This window comes from Poromitra crassiceps, assembly GCF_964638095.1.
Source record: "Poromitra crassiceps genome assembly, chromosome: 21".
Taxonomy (NCBI): Eukaryota; Metazoa; Chordata; class Actinopteri; order Beryciformes; family Melamphaidae; genus Poromitra; species Poromitra crassiceps.
The window spans coordinates 8,613,448-8,630,030 of NC_139638.1; the positions used below are offsets into that span (position 1 = coordinate 8,613,448).

At 43.3% G+C, this 16,583-nt stretch overlaps 1 protein-coding gene across 1 annotated transcript in view; it reads right to left on the minus strand.

The window, feature by feature from the left end:
* The window catches only part of LOC310795759 (matrix metalloproteinase-17-like), a gene marked incomplete at both ends in the record, with an annotated part of 206,176 nt that overhangs the window by 79,119 nt on the left and 110,474 nt on the right, over positions 1-16,583 (minus strand). The window lies entirely within an intron of this gene.

The window sequence follows — 16,583 nt, forward strand, 5'->3', positions numbered from 1 at the left end:
GACTGGCATGGTATTCTGATAGAGTCAGTTGAAACACTACTGTAAGGCGGGACCTCTAGCAAGAAGATAGACGTGCGGGTGATTTGATTGGATCGTTCTGGAGACTGAAGTTGACATTGGCCAATCCTGGCGCTTGCTGAGAAGCTGAGAGCTTTCTGGAAAGCCCGACACGCAGCTCGAGCGCAGCGCTGCATCCTCAGCGCTTGCTGAGAAGCTGAGTGCTTTCTGCAAAGCCCGACACCAACTAACGTTACGGGGTTAAATGCGGGGTTAAATGCGGGGTTAACAGCCTTTTTTTTGCAAAGAAGACATTAGCCCGCATCTATTCTTGTACAAAACATAATTTTCTGCGAAGTATTAGTAAAGTTATAAGCGAAGATCGATTCACAAGGATCTGACAGCTGTCTCCGCCATTTGTTTTTTTTGAGGTAACCAAAGGCTTTTAGTAAGAGAGTTGCCATGGCATTGTATAAATCCAATAACCCACTCCAATAACCCATGGCCATGGGTTATTGGAGTGGGTTATTGGATTTATACAATGGCTGTGAACCAATCAGATTGCTTGATTTGAGAGAGCCGTTTTATAAATTAATGTATATATTAATGCAGCAGAAAGAGTCATTTGGGAAGCAGCGTTGGACAGTTCATTAAAAGATAAAACGAGTAGCTTTGTAGTGATGTTGCACTGGGACGGCTTAGGGTCAAATGAAGATTGTGTGCAGGTCAAATACACACAGCACAAACAATGTCATTATAGACTCCATTTCAATGGAATTTAAATGTAATGAACGGACTAAACTCCCATCTCCAGCTGCTTTATCTGCCATACATACATACATACTGTACATACATACATACATACTGTACATACATACATACATACTGTACATTAGGGCTGTGCGATTTTGCCTAAAACTAAAATTGACGATTTTTTCTCTCAAAACTCGATTTTCGATTTCGATTTCGATTTATTATACTATTATACTTCTCTAAACATTTGTTGCCCTGCAGAGCTCTTTTCCCCCCTTTTTTCCATAATTGACAATTTACGCTTTTACTCTGAAGGTAGAACAACTCAACTTCCTGTTTTAGCTTGCCGCTGCTATGCTTAACTTCCTGGCTGTTGCTTGCTAACTTGACACTGGTGGATTTGCGTGTTCCTCCGTGAGATAATTATATTAGTGTCTAAGCGACCACCCGTGCTCGGAGTTATATCTGTACTAGAATAACACAAAGTCACAACAGGAATGCGTGGAACTGCGATAGCAGTTAGGGGGAAATTCAGACACACAGGGACAGGTGAGTCAGCTGAGGCAGCCATGAATACAGCCAATCTATCAGTACTCGGTGGCCTCACGTGTTGTTTTGTTATTATGTGAACTGGCAACGTTTCATCGTCCGGTGATAATGTCTGTGTTCGTGTGCGCGCGTGAGTGTGTTGTGGCAATCGTTATCTTGTAGGCTACAGCCTGCAGTGCAACAAGCTGCTTTTTGGTCGGAGGTGTTGAAATAAGTCCATTGTGCTGCTGTTTTTAGTAGCCAGTATCACAGCCTCTAGAGAGACTTTACACAAGTAGCAGCATGCATACATGAGAGAGAGCCGCCCCGCGTAACGTACTTACCCTAGTTAAAGTGAAAATTAAATTTAAATTAAAAAAAAAAATTTAATAAAAAAAAAAAAAAAAAAAAAAAACGATTTTACGATTTTCATTTTTTTAACATCGTCCTAACTAATTAATTCGATTACGATTCAAAATCGATTAATCGCACAGCCCTACTGTACATACATACATACATACTGTACATACATACATACATACATTGTATCCTGCACGTCTTATACAAGATCCTTTCTTCTTATTTGGATGAAGGTCAGGAATAGAATAGAAATGGAAAAATAAAAGCCCGGCTCTACTCTTTTGCACAACGGATTCAAGAGAATGTCTCAAGTAAATCAGGTGTGCCAGAGGAGAGCTGCAGTGAAAACAGAAGCGAAAGCAGAACACGGCCGTGAGGACTGGGTTCAGAAAGACTGCCTTAGAGGACTCTTTATGAAAGTTTATGTAAAGTGTGAAATCTACAACAACTCCAGCAACTTTTCCTGCAACTTCAGCTGATTCTCTGCAGAGCCTCCAGCCTGCAGGTCTGCTTCTTCACACCCAACAGCCCAGTGGTGTGATGTTCAGGGGCTCATAATACATGCATGATGAATATGTGTGGCAGAAACACTGCTCCTTCCAATGCATGTTGCTCTGCCCCATCTACCTGCTCTGCCAGAGGACACTGAATAGCCGTTTCAGTTCTCAGCCCTGATAGCCTACTCTGTGCTGCTTTTAATCTGCTCTCAACACAACACATTTACTTGGTGAAATGACTAAAAACGAACAGTTGCAAATCAAAGTTTATAGCCTACCACATGGGTCAAGAAATGTGGTGAAAACACAGCTCAGTGTTCAGGGCTCAGTGGCTTTAAAAGCGTCCATGTTTGGAGAGAAGCTGTGCGGAGGTCGCGCTGTGAGAAAAATCTTCAGGTACACGGTGGGCGCCCTACGGAGGTAGCGCCCAACCACGGCCAACACATCGACGTCATTTGACGCTTGCGGCCCTCGCTCCACCTCCGCTCCCTTCACGGCATGGTGAGCATAAAGCAGCCTGAAAGCTCTACTTTCCTGAACAGAGGTACATTAGACACAGACATCTTTCCTGAACAGAGGTACATTAGACACAGCCATCTTTCCTGAACAGAGGTACATTAGACACAGCCATCTTTCCTAAACAGAGGTACATTAGACACAGCCATCTTTCCTGAACAGAGGTACATTAGACACAGCCATCTTTCCTGAACAGAGGTACATTAGACACAGCCATCTTTCCTGAACAGAGGTACATTAGACACAGCCATCTTTCCTGAACAGAGGTACATTAGACACAGACATCTTTCCTGAACAGAGGTACATTAGACACAGACATCTTTCCTGAACAGAGGTACATTAGACACAGACATTAGTGTAGCTGCCACAGATAAAGGTGAAACATGAGACCTCCTTGAAGAAAGACATCTTGGTAAGTAGACTTGGCTTTTTAACAAACACGATCACACAATCATACCATTATTTATTCTGGAAAACAAATATCAAGGATTTTCAAAGACTGTTGGCAAACTGCTGGTAAAACACGAGGGTGTGCGGTGTGTACCTGCTGTCTGTCCCCTGTCCCCTGTCCCCTGGGTCAGTCACACACTGCAGCTCCTGTCCCCTGTCCCCTGTCCCCTCCTACATACTGTTAGAGACCACACATCAATAAGATCCAGCCTGTGGGCTGATCCTACATACTGTTAGAGACCACACATCAATAAGATCCAGCCTGTGGACTGATCCTACATACTGTTAGAGAGCACACATCAATAAGATCCAGCCTGGATCGTAGGAGATCCAGCCTGTGGGCTGCACTGATCACACTACATGATGATGACTTCCAGGCCTTCTGGCTTTGCCCACACAAGAAGGAAGGAGAGAGCCACATGATCCACACAAGAAGGAAGGAGAGAGCCACATGATCCACACAAGAAGGAAGGAGAGAGCAACATGATCCACACAAGAAGGAAGGAGAGAGCAACATGATCCACACAAGAAGGAAGGAGAGAGCAACATGATCCACACAAGAAGGAAGGAGAGAGCAACATGATCCACACAAGAAGGAAGGAGAGAGCAACATGATCCACACAAGAAGGAAGGAGAGAGCAACATGATCCACACAAGAAGGAAGGAGAGAGCAACATGATCCACACAAGAAGGAAGGAGAGAGCAACATGATCCACACAAGAAGGAAGGAGAGAGCAACATGATCCACACAAGAAGGAAGGAAAGAGCTACATGATCCACACAAGAAGGAAGGAGAGAGCAACATGATCCACACAAGAAGGAAGGAGAGAGCAACATGATCCACACAAGAAGGAAGGAGAGAGCAACATGATCCACACAAGAAGGAAGGAGAGAGCAACATGATCCACACAAGAAGGAAGGAGAGAGCAACATGATCCACACAAGAAGGAAGGAGAGAGCAACATGATCCACACAAGAAGGAAGGAGAGAGCAACATGATCCACACAAGAAGGAAGGAGAGAGCAACATGATCCACACAAGAAGGAAGGAGAGAGCAACATGATCCACACAAGAAGGAAGGAGAGAGCAACATGATCCACACAAGAAGGAAGGAGAGAGCAACATGATCCACACAAGAAGGAAGGAGAGAGCAACATGATCCACACAAGAAGGAAGGAAAGAGCTACATGATCCACACAAGAAGGAAGGAGAGAGCAACATGATCCACACAAGAAGGAAGGAGAGAGCTACATGATCCACACAAGAAGGAAGGAGAGAGCAACATGATCCACACAAGAAGGAAGGAGAGAGCAACATGATCCACACAAGAAGGAAGGAGAGAGCAACATGATCCACACAAGAAGGAAGGAGAGAGCAACATGATCCACACAAGAAGGAAGGAGAGAGCAACATGATCCACACAAGAAGGAAGGAGAGAGCTACATGATCCACACAAGAAGGAAGGAGAGAGCAACATGATCCACACAAGAAGGAAGGAGAGAGCAACATGATCCACACAAGAAGGAAGGAGAGAGCAACATGATCCACACAAGAAGGAAGGAGAGAGCTACATGATCCACACAAGAAGGAAGGAGAGAGCAACATGATCCACACAAGAAGGAAGGAGAGAGCAACATGATCCACACAAGAAGGAAGGAGAGAGCAACATGATCCACACAAGAAGGAAGGAGAGAGCAACATGATCCACACAAGAAGGAAGGACAGAGCAACATGATCCACACAAGAAGGAAGGACAGAGCAACATGATCCACACAAGAAGGAAGGAGAGAGCAACATGATCCACACAGACCACTGGCTAAGCTGACTGACTCAACACTCAGCCGCAGTACAGTGTACTGTACAGTACACAGTACAGTACACTGTACTGCAGTGTACTGTACAGTACACTGCAGTACAGTGTACTGTACAGTACACGGTGCAGTACACTGTACGAATTGAGCCCGGTTCTGAGACCATTTGTGAGCTGCACGACCCATTTTAGAGTCAGGCAGAACTTGGTTGGGCGTCGTTTGCCCTGCAGTGTTGTACAGGGGGGAGTGAGGACAGATGATGGACTCGCATGAGTTTCTGACATGTCAGAAGTTTAGTCCGGCCCAAAGCTGAGTGGTCTCACTGACCACAGACGCGTAACAGTTGAACGGTTGGTCAAGCTGTGGCAACAGCACACCTCCCTCTGTGATGTTTCCTCCTCACCACCTTGTCCTATATCATTCTATATATCTATATCTATATTTGATTTGATTTATTTAACCTTTATTTATACAGGTGAATCACCCTGAGACCTAGATCTCATTTTCAAGTGCGACCTGTTCAAGCAGCATCCAGACAGAAAGTTACAGTAACAAAAGTTGACAGACAGTAGGACAACAGTATACAGTACCAGTACAGACAATAAATAAAATAACCAAAAGGCTAACAGAGACACATTAGACAACTAGAACGACCGCAACGCGGACTTATGCCTCCGCCATGAGTTCATTCTGGAGTCCAAATCGCCATTTGAGGCAAATTGGAAGAGATTCCGTCAAGGCGCTCCGGTGATGTTGCGTTACAGAGCTTGGAAATTGGGTGTGTGAGAGGTCACAGTGACCTTGAACTTTGACCACCAAAATGTAATCAGTTCATCCTTGAGTCCAAGTCGATGTTTGAGACAAGTTTGATTAAATTCCGTCAAGGCATTCCTGAGATATCGCGTTAACAAGCTTGAAAATGGCGCTCGAGAGCTCACCTTGACCTTTGACCTTTGACCACCAAAATCTAATCAGATCATCCTTGAGTCTAAGGCGATGTTTGAGGCAAATTTAATGAAATTCCGTCAAGGCATTCGTGAGATATCGCGTTAACAAGCTGGAAATGGCGTTTGAGAGGTCACAGTGACCTTGACCTTTGACTTTTGACCACCAAAATGTAATCAGTTCATCCTTGAGTCCAAGTCGATGTTTGAGACAAGTTTGATTAAATTCCGTCAAGGCATTCCTGAGATATCGCGTTAACAAGCTTGAAAATGGCGTTCAAGAGGTCACAGTGACCTTGACCTTTGACCTTTGACCACCAAAATCTAATCAGATCATCCTTGAGCCTAAGTGAATGTTTAAGGCGAATCTGATGAAATTCCGTCCAGGCGTTCCTCAGATATCGCGTTAACAAACATCGTACGGACGTACGGACAGCCGTACGTACGGACGGACAACCCGGATCCATAATGCCTCCGGCCTGGCTATCGCCGGCGGAGGCATAAAAAAGGGGGATGTTAAAAAGGAGATGGTCAGTTGTTAAAACAGGAGCACAGCGAGGCAGTGATTTCAAGGTTGCGCAGCAGTAACTTAAAGCTTATAAACTCTTATTTAACTCCGGCTGTAAATTCATGTAAATCCACTGCCTATTTAACGTCTATCTAACTCAGTCTGTAAATCTCATGTAAATCCAATGTAAATTCATATTTATGATCCACAGAACACTTCACCACTCATGAACATATTGTATATATTTACTCGATTTGATTGCACTTGCAACTTTGTGATTGTCTTTAGTTATCTTCCTACTTCTTATCTCTGTATATTGATGTAACCGCTACGCTGCATACAGACACTAAGACAAATTCCTCGTATGGAACTTGTATACTGTGGCAATAAAAGTGATTCTGATTCTCTTCTCAACTTGAAAATTCATAACTAGTGTCTGATGCACCATGTCCACAAACATCTCTCGCCAGCAGGGAGGGAGGGAGGGAGGGAGGGGGAGAGAGACAGACAGACAGACAGAGAGAGAGAGAGACAGACAGACAGACAGAGAGAGAGAGAGAGAGAGCGAGAGAGAGACCAACCAGGTGGGAGGGAGTGTGTACATGTGTGTCTTGTGTTCGTTTGTGCGTTATTGTTTGTGTGCATGGGTATGTGTGTCTGTTTCTGTGCAAACAGAGTCGAGATAAAAAGGGTGGTACTGAACACTCTCTCACACACACACACACACACACACACACACACACACACACACACACACACACAAACACACACACACACACACACGCACACACGCAAACACACACACACACACACACACACACACACACACACACACACACACACACACACACACAGGGGTGGACACAGCAGCCCATTATTTCCACGCTGTGTAACCAGTAATGTGTTTCCCTGCAGCTCCTCTGAGAGGAGGGACATGCAGAGCTGCTGTTTAGTTAAAGGTCTCTCTAATAGCTAGTTTACTGAGAGGAGGGACATGCAGAGCTGCTGTTTAGTTAAAGGTCTCTCTAATAGCTAGTTTACTGAGAGGAGGGACATGCAGAGCTGCTGTTTAGTTAAAGGTCTCTCTAATAGCTAGTTTACACTACAAGAGATTTCCCCCCGTTTTACACAGGATTTCCACTTGGGCTCAGTCTGTCTTTGGATACACTAGTCTGCAGTTGTTGAATCTGGTATCCAAATCTGTTGGCGTATGATGGGTACAGGTTTCTAATCGTCAAGTGTAAACTGCCTCCCGACGCCAGTCGGAGCCACAACAATTATATTAAACATGTTTGAATTTCCAAGCCGATTCTGGAAAAAAAAAAAAAAAAAAAAAACTACTAACCTAAACTAAGCTTGTACCACTATTCCTTCAGAAGTTGTAGCTGTCATAAGTTGTGTTTCCATTACCCTCAGAAATGCGCAAAATCTAAATATCGCAATAGAAAGTAGGTAATGGAAACACGTAAATTTCGAAAAACCTCCCAAATATCGCAAAAAGTTTTTGCGCTCTCATGAGGTGGTTTTTCAGACGTGTCGATATAGCAGTTTATCGCAAAAGCGTAATGGAAACACATTTTTCGCATTTGCACGTCATGTGACCCATTCTCCTTCGGAAAAGGAGCGGAAAATGAAAGGAAAATGAGGGAGAAAGGGTTCGATAAACCGTGGCAAAACCTCCGCAGCAAGTGGAAAACTTTGAAGCAACGCTACCTAGCAGAAAGACGAGTGTTGTGCAAAAGCAGAGCTGGGGAAAAAAGATCATGTTTAATGACAGAAATCAGTCCATGGTGACAGGCTGCCTGTCTGTGTGCGCGCAGGTGTAGGCTACCTTTTTTCCTCTGCCTCTCGCGCTCACTGCATTCACCGCAGCCAGCAACATGTTCTTTTGAATTGATAATCAGGCTCGTTTATACAGTATGCGTTTGCATTGACCATTGGTTGGATTTGAGCATGCAGGGGACGGGATATGGGGCAGATCCCCGTGTGTAATCACTGTGGCAGCTGCTGCAACGGGGAATTGCGTTCAGGTGTGTGCGCCGTCACTCAAACTCAACTTCAATGGAAACGCCTACAAGTCGCAATTGTACATTGTCGAAGTTGTAGAAATATCGCAATTATTTTGCGAAAAACTGTAATGGAAACACAGCTATAGACTGTGCTGCATAGTTGATTGCTCTATTGCTGACAAAAATGTGTTATTGTAAGTCGCTTTGGATAAAAGCCAAATGACGTAATGGACACAATCGTAAGTGTACACTGGTCAATGACTCACGTGCATGTGGAACCCTGTCAATATCCAATGATCACGTGCATGTGGAACCCTGTCAATATCCAATGATCACGTGCATGTGGAACCCTGTCAATATCCAATGATCACGTGCATGTGGAACCCTGTCAATATCCAATGATCACGTGCATGTGGAACCCTGTCAATATCCAATGATCACGTGCATGTGGAACCCTGTCAATATCCAATGATCACGTGCATGTGGAACCCTGTCAATATCCAATGATCACGTGCATGTGGAACCCTGTCAATATCCAATGATCACGTGCATGTGGAACCCTGTCAATATCCAATGATCACGTGCATGTGGAACCCTGTCAATATCCAATGATCACGTGCATGTGGAACCCTGTCAATATCCTATGATCACGTGCATGTGGAACCCTGTCAATATCCTATGATCACGTGCATGTGGAACCCTGTCAATATCCTATGATCACGTGCATGTGGAACCCTGTCAATATCCAATGATCACGTGCATGTGGAACCCTGTCAATATCCAATGATCACGTGCATGTGGAACCCTGTCAATATCCAATGATCACGTGCATGTGGAACCCTGTCAATATCCTATGATCACGTGCATGTGGAACCCTGTCAATATCCTATGATCACGTGCATGTGGAACCCTGTCAATATCCAATGATCACGTGCATGTGGAACCCTGTCAATATCCTATGATCACGTGCATGTGGAACCCTGTCAATATCCTATGATCACGTGCATGTGGAACCCTGTCAATATCCAATGATCACGTGCATGTGGAACCCTGTCAATATCCAATGATCACGTGCATGTGGAACCCTGTCAATATCCAATGATCACGTGCATGTGGAACCCTGTCAATATCCAATGATCACGTGCATGTGGAACCCTGTCAATATCCAATGAAAAACTATGAGGCAATGAGGCAAAAGCAGTCAAATAGCTGGTCATTCTTCATACAATACGAGGGATCAGCCCATCTGTATTTTTGTAAACAAACGGCGTCACTGGGTGGAAAAGGCAATGGGACCCCCCATGGAGCCTGAGCTTGAGCGTCTCGCTCTAGCCGGCGATGCTGTTCACACTTTAAAAACTGCGACAGTTCACACAACTTTTATAACCAGCAAATCACTATTTTGCTCTTATCATTACAGTTTTCACACGAGTTTGCTGGGCACACAGTCAGGTAGTGTATTTTGATCTGTGATTTGTTGTATAGAGACAGTCGGCATGTCTGGGAACGCCCACAAAATGTTAAACGGCTGGCGCGCGAGTGGGGTAAAACCGCCGATATATCTCATGGGCTGAGTCACCAAAAGACGGTGCTGCGGCTCTAAACTACATGTTTGGGGGTTCTAGAGCAGAACGCAAGACGTCTGCTCAGATGTGCGTTTACTGCGGTGGTTAAATCCCCGATCGTGTCTGCCTGGGCTGGGCTATTAGCTAAATTCTAACTTTGCTGAATGGATAGAACGGGGGAATTTACCCCACCCTGACCCCGCCCCCAGGCTAACCCAGCGTCTATTGTGGGCGTTCCTAGAGCCTGTATGGGCGTTCCCAGACATGCGGACTGTCTCTATAGTGTATTCCAGTCAGTTTTTCAATCGTAAAAATAAAAAATCACAAGGAAGCAGTAGTGTAGTGTCAACTCCCCAGTAGGGATGGGCATCGAATTTCGAATTTTCGAATAATCGTTGTTATTATCAAGGTCGACTTTTATTATTGAAAGTCGAAATTCGAAGAAAAAAAATATATATATATATATTTTATTTTTTATTTTTTTTGTGAGTGAAATGTTGCATTGTCTCCCCTGATTCTAAGTATAGCCGAATCGCTTGGTTTGAGCAAGTAAAACAATTTTTATAAGCATTTTAAGCAAGGTTTATGGAAAAATGAATGGCGGATGAAATCCCATGAAGAGGGAGAGGGGGTGACTTTGGCACCCCTTTGGCACTCAGACCTGAGCCTACTAAATATTTAATGAACCACTCATGATTGTCAAAACTGTTTTTTATTTTCGAAAATGTCAATGTCATGTAACATGTTCTTTACTTCAGTGGTGCAATGCTTGTTTGAGCTAAAAATCCACAGCAGAAGCTTTTTCTATTAATTAATAAAGCCTTAGACTTAGAATCAGGGGAGACAATGCAACATTTCACTCACAATTCTTTTTTTTTTTTACATTTTTAATTTTTTTTACATTTTTATTTTTATTTTCGAATTTCGATTAAAAGTCGACTTTGGCCAGCGAATTTCGAATAGTGTTTTTGCTAGAAATGCCCATCCCTACTCCCCAGTCCTCTGAGAGAAGGGACATGCAGAACCTGTGTTTAGTTCAAGGTCTCTCTAAGCCTCGGAGCCATCATGGATGCAGAAAACACAGATTTGTGCCTGGAGGAAACAGTCCTACAATCTCTACACTATATAAAGAAACACAGATGGAGAAAAGGAGGTGTGCTGGACTGTGACTTATAGCGTTCTGCACTGTGTTGTTGTTGTTGTTGAAGTGTATTGCATTGCAATGTGCATTTACAGTTGAATTAGTTTACTGTGTGTATATTAGATTTCACTGTACTGCTCCCTCCAGCATGAGCGTATAGCATTAGGAAACAGTTTAATCACTGTACTGCATATATTCATTATTCTATTTGTTCTGAGCTGTCAGCTTGCCTCCTGTATTGCATTATACTGTTGTACAATCCATGTGATGTCTACTTTACATTTACATCTTTTCCTGCCCCCTACCTCCAGGACAGCTGTGTAGTATTATAGTGTAGTATAATCTGATCCTACCTCCAGGACAGCTGTGTAGTATTATAGTGTAGTATAATCTGTTCCTACCTCCAGGACAGCTGTGTAGTATTATAGTGTAGTATAATATGTTCCTACCTCCAGGACAGCTGTGTAGTATTATAGTGTAGTATAATCTGATCCTACCTCCAGGACAGCTGTGTAGTATTATAGTGTAGTATAATCTGATCCTACCTCCAGGACAGCTGTGTAGTATTATAGTGTAGTATAATCTGATCCTACCTCCAGGACAGCTGTGTAGTATTATAGTGTAGTATAATATGATCCTACCTCCAGGACAGCTGTGTAGTATTATAGTGTAGTATAATCTGATCCTACTCCAGGACAGCTGTGTAGTATTATAGTGTAGTATACTCTGATCCTACCTCCAGGACAGCTGTGTAGTATTATAGTGTAGTATAATCTGATCCTACCTCCAGGACAGCTGTGTAGTATTATAGTGTAGTATAATCTGATCCTACCTCCAGGACAGCTGTGTAGTATTATAGTGTAGTATACTCTGATCCTACCTCCAGGACAGCTGTGTAGTATTATAGTGTAGTATAATCTGATCCTACCTCCAGGACAGCTGTGTAGTATTATAGTGTAGTATAATCTGATCCTACCTCCAGGACAGCTGTGTAGTATTATAGTGTAGTATAATCTGATCCTACCTCCAGGACAGCTGTGTAGTATTATAGTGTAGTATAATCTGATCCTACCTCCAGGACAGCTGTGTAGTATTATAGTGTACCGTAAATTCCGGACTATAAGACGCACCGGTGTATAAGCCGCGGGACCAAAATTGACTATTTTTTTCTTCTATAAGCCGCACCGGACTATAAGCCGCGGGTGTTTTGATGTTTAATTACCATATGAAAGGGTTCGTGCACAGAGAGGAATGTCGGGAAAGAGATCGCTGTTTGGGGAAGCTCCCATTTATTAACATTTCAACAAAACAAAACAAAAGTCAGGTCACTAATCCCCAGACAAAATCACACAACAATAGGCTACCGTATATGTGCAGCAAACCTGTAACCAGAGAAGTCAAGTCACTAATCCTCGTCTTCCTCTTCTTCCTGCGTACTGAAACCACCAAAGTCCTCATCTTCAGTGTCGGAAACGAACAGGTTCAGGGTGGCTTCGTCAACCACTCTCCTCTCTCCTTCAGGTGCCATGGCACGAGTCCGATACCTCACGAGTCCGACACCTCACGAGTCCGAAAAAAGAGGCTAACTTCCCCCAGACCCTAACCCAAAACCTAACCTCTCCCACCCCCACGCCTAAACCTAACATCCCCCAGACCCTAACCCAAAACCTAACCTCTCCCACCCCCACGCCTAAACCTAACCTCCCCCAGACCCTAACCCAAAACCATGAGGTGTCGGACTCGTGAGGTATCGGACTCGTGAGGTATCGGACTAGGGGGCAGTCCCCGTGGCGTCATCCTCTTCATCCCGCAGCAGTCCAGCGTTTTGGAACCCGTTGGTAATTGTGGATGTTTTCACACTCCTATAATATTCCGTGATCTTCCTTTGTGTGAATTCGCCGAAGTTTGTGATTTTCTCCTGATAGTCGGGAGGGAGTTGTTCAGTAGTTCTCCCCCGGACGGACAGTCCCTTTTGCCCAGGTTACGCGCGGCTGCTCTGTTTGATCGGCGGCTGCTCTCTTTTAATGCGAGATTGACTGCTTTCAACTTGAAAGCTGCCTCGTGTGAATTTCTGCGTACCTTCCCCATGGTAAGTGAGAGTGTTGCTTCTACTGCTCGTCTTGTTGTGAATATTCCTTGATCTTCCTTTGTGTGAATTCGCCGAAGTTTGTGATTTTCTCCTGGTAGTCGGGGGAGGGAGTTGTTGCCCGAGTGGCCGTTTGCTTACCGTAATTACCATATGGAAGTGGTCACGCACAGAGGGGATTGTCGGGAAGAGATGGCTGTTTGAGGAAGCTCCCATTTACCGTATTACAACATTTCAACAAAACAACATAACACAACACCACCGTTGTTTATTTTTACAGTGCACACAGTGTCCGCGGTGTGGTGAAAAGAGGGCAAGAGAGGAAATTAAAACAGAAGTGGATTTATAGTTAGAAAGAGTGCTAAAAAAGAGAGATTTTTTTTTTTTTTTTTTTTTTTTTCTGAAAAAATCCATAGATAAGACGCACCGTTATATAAGCCGCAGGGGCCAAAAAACGGGAAAAAAGCCGCGGCTTATAGTCCGGAATTTACGGTAGTATACTCTGATCCTACCTCCAGGACAGCTGTGTAGTATTATAGTGTAGTATAATCTGATCCTACCTCCAGGACAGCTGTGTAGTATTATAGTGTAGTATAATCTGATCCTACCTCCAGGACAGCTGTGTAGTATTATAGTGTAGTATACTCTGATCCTACCTCCAGGACAGCTGTGTAGTATTATAGTGTAGTATAATCTGATCCTACCTCCAGGACAGCTGTGTAGTATTATAGTGTAGTATAATCTGATCCTACCTCCAGGACAGCTGTGTAGTATTATAGTGTAGTATAATCTGATCCTACCTCCAGGACAGCTGTGTAGTATTATAGTGTAGTATAATCTGATCCTACCTCCAGGACAGCTGTGTAGTATTATAGTGTAGTATAATCTGTTCCTACCTCCAGGACAGCTGTGTAGTATTATAGTGTAGTATAATCTGTGCCTACCTCCAGGACAGCTGTGTAGTATTATAGTGTAGTATAATCTGATCCTACCTCCAGGACAGCTGTGTAGTATTATAGTGTAGTATAATCTGATCCTACCTCCAGGACAGCTGTGTAGTATTATAGTGTAGTATAATCTGTTCCTACCTCCAGGACAGCTGTGTAGTATTATAGTGTAGTATAATCTGTGCCTACCTCCAGGACAGCTGTGTAGTATTATAGTGTAGTATAATCTGATCCTACCTCCAGGACAGCTGTGTAGTATTATAGTGTAGTATAATCTGATCCTACCTCCAGGACAGCTGTGTAGTATTATAGTGTAGTATAATCTGATCCTACCTCCAGGACAGCTGTGTAGTATTATAGTGTAGTATAATATGATCCTACCTCCAGGACAGCTGTGTAGTATTATAGTGTAGTATAATCTGATCCTACCTCCAGGACAGCTGTGTAGTATTATAGTGTAGTATAATCTGTTCCTACCTCCAGGACAGCTGTGTAGTATTATAGTGTAGTATAATCTGATCCTACCTCCAGGACAGCTGTGTAGTATTATAGTGTAGTATAATCTGATCCTACCTCCAGGACAGCTGTGTAGTATTATAGTGTAGTATAATCTGATCCTACCTCCAGGACAGCTGTGTAGTATTATAGTGTAGTATAATCTGATCCTACCTCCAGGACAGCTGTGTAGTATTATAGTGTAGTATAATCTGATCCTACCTCCAGGACAGCTGTGTAGTATTATAGTGTAGTATAATATGATCCTACCTCCAGGACAGCTGTGTAGTATTATAGTGTAGTATAATCTGATCCTACCTCCAGGACAGCTGTGTAGTATTATAGTGTAGTATAATCTGATCCTACCTCCAGGACAGCTGTGTAGTATTATAGTGTAGTATAATCTGATCCTACCTCCAGGACAGCTGTGTAGTATTATAGTGTAGTATAATCTGATCCTACCTCCAGGACAGCTGTGTAGTATTATAGTGTAGTATAATCTGATCCTACCTCCAGGACAGCTGTGTAGTATTATAGTGTAGTATAATCTGATCCTACCTCCAGGACAGCTGTGTAGTATTATAGTGTAGTATAATCTGATCCTACCTCCAGGACAGCTGTGTAGTATTATAGTGTAGTATAATCTGATCCTACCTCCAGGACAGCTGTGTAGTATTATAGTGTAGTATAATCTGATCCTACCTCCAGGACAGCTGTGTAGTATTATAGTGTAGTATAATCTGATCCTACCTCCAGGACAGCTGTGTAGTATTATAGTGTAGTATAATCTGATCCTACCTCCAGGACAGCTGTGTAGTATTATAGTGTAGTATAATCTGATCCTACCTCCAGGACAGCTGTGTAGTATTATAGTGTAGTATAATCTGTGCCTACCTCCAGGACAGCTGTGTAGTATTATAGTATAGTATAATCTGATCCTACCTCCAGGACAGCTGTGTAGTATTATAGTGTAGTATAATCTGATCCTACCTCCAGGACAGCTGTGTAGTATTATAGTGTAGTATAATCTGATCCTACCTCCAGGACAGCTGTGTAGTATTATAGTGTAGTATAATCTGATCCTACCTCCAGGACAGCTGTGTAGTATTATAGTGTAGTATAATATGATCCTACCTCCAGGACAGCTGTGTAGTATTATAGTGTAGTATAATCTGATCCTACCTCCAGGACAGCTGTGTAGTATTATAGTGTAGTATAATATGATCCTACCTCCAGGACAGCTGTGTAGTATTATAGTGTAGTATAATCTGATCCTACCTCCAGGACAGCTGTGTAGTATTATAGTGTAGTATAATCTGATCCTACCTCCAGGACAGCTGTGTAGTATTATAGTGTAGTATCATCTGATCCTACCTCCAGGACAGCTGTGTAGTATTATAGTGTAGTATCATCTGATCCTACCTCCAGGACAGCTGTGTAGTATTATAGTGTAGTATAATCTGATCCTACCTCCAGGACAGCTGTGTAGTATTATAGTGTAGTATAATCTGATCCTACCTCCAGGACAGCTGTGTAGTATTATAGTGTAGTATAATCTGATCCTACCTCCAGGACAGCTGTGTAGTATTATAGTGTAGTATAATCTGTTCCTACCTCCAGGACAGCTGTGTAGTATTATAGTGTAGTATAATCTGATCCTACCTCCAGGACAGCTGTGTAGTATTATAGTGTAGTATAATCTGATCCTACCTCCAGGACAGCTGTGTAGTATTATAGTGTAGTATAATCTGTGCCTACCTCCAGGACAGCTGTGTAGTACTATAGTGTAGTATAATCTGTGCCTACCTCCAGGACAGCTGTGTAGTATTATAGTGTAGTATAATCTGTGCCTACCTCCAGGACAGCTGTGTAGTATTATAGTGTAGTATAATCTGATCCTACCTCCAGGACAGCTGTGTAGTATTATAGTGTAGTATAATCTGATCCTACCTCCAGGACAGCTGTGTAGTATTATA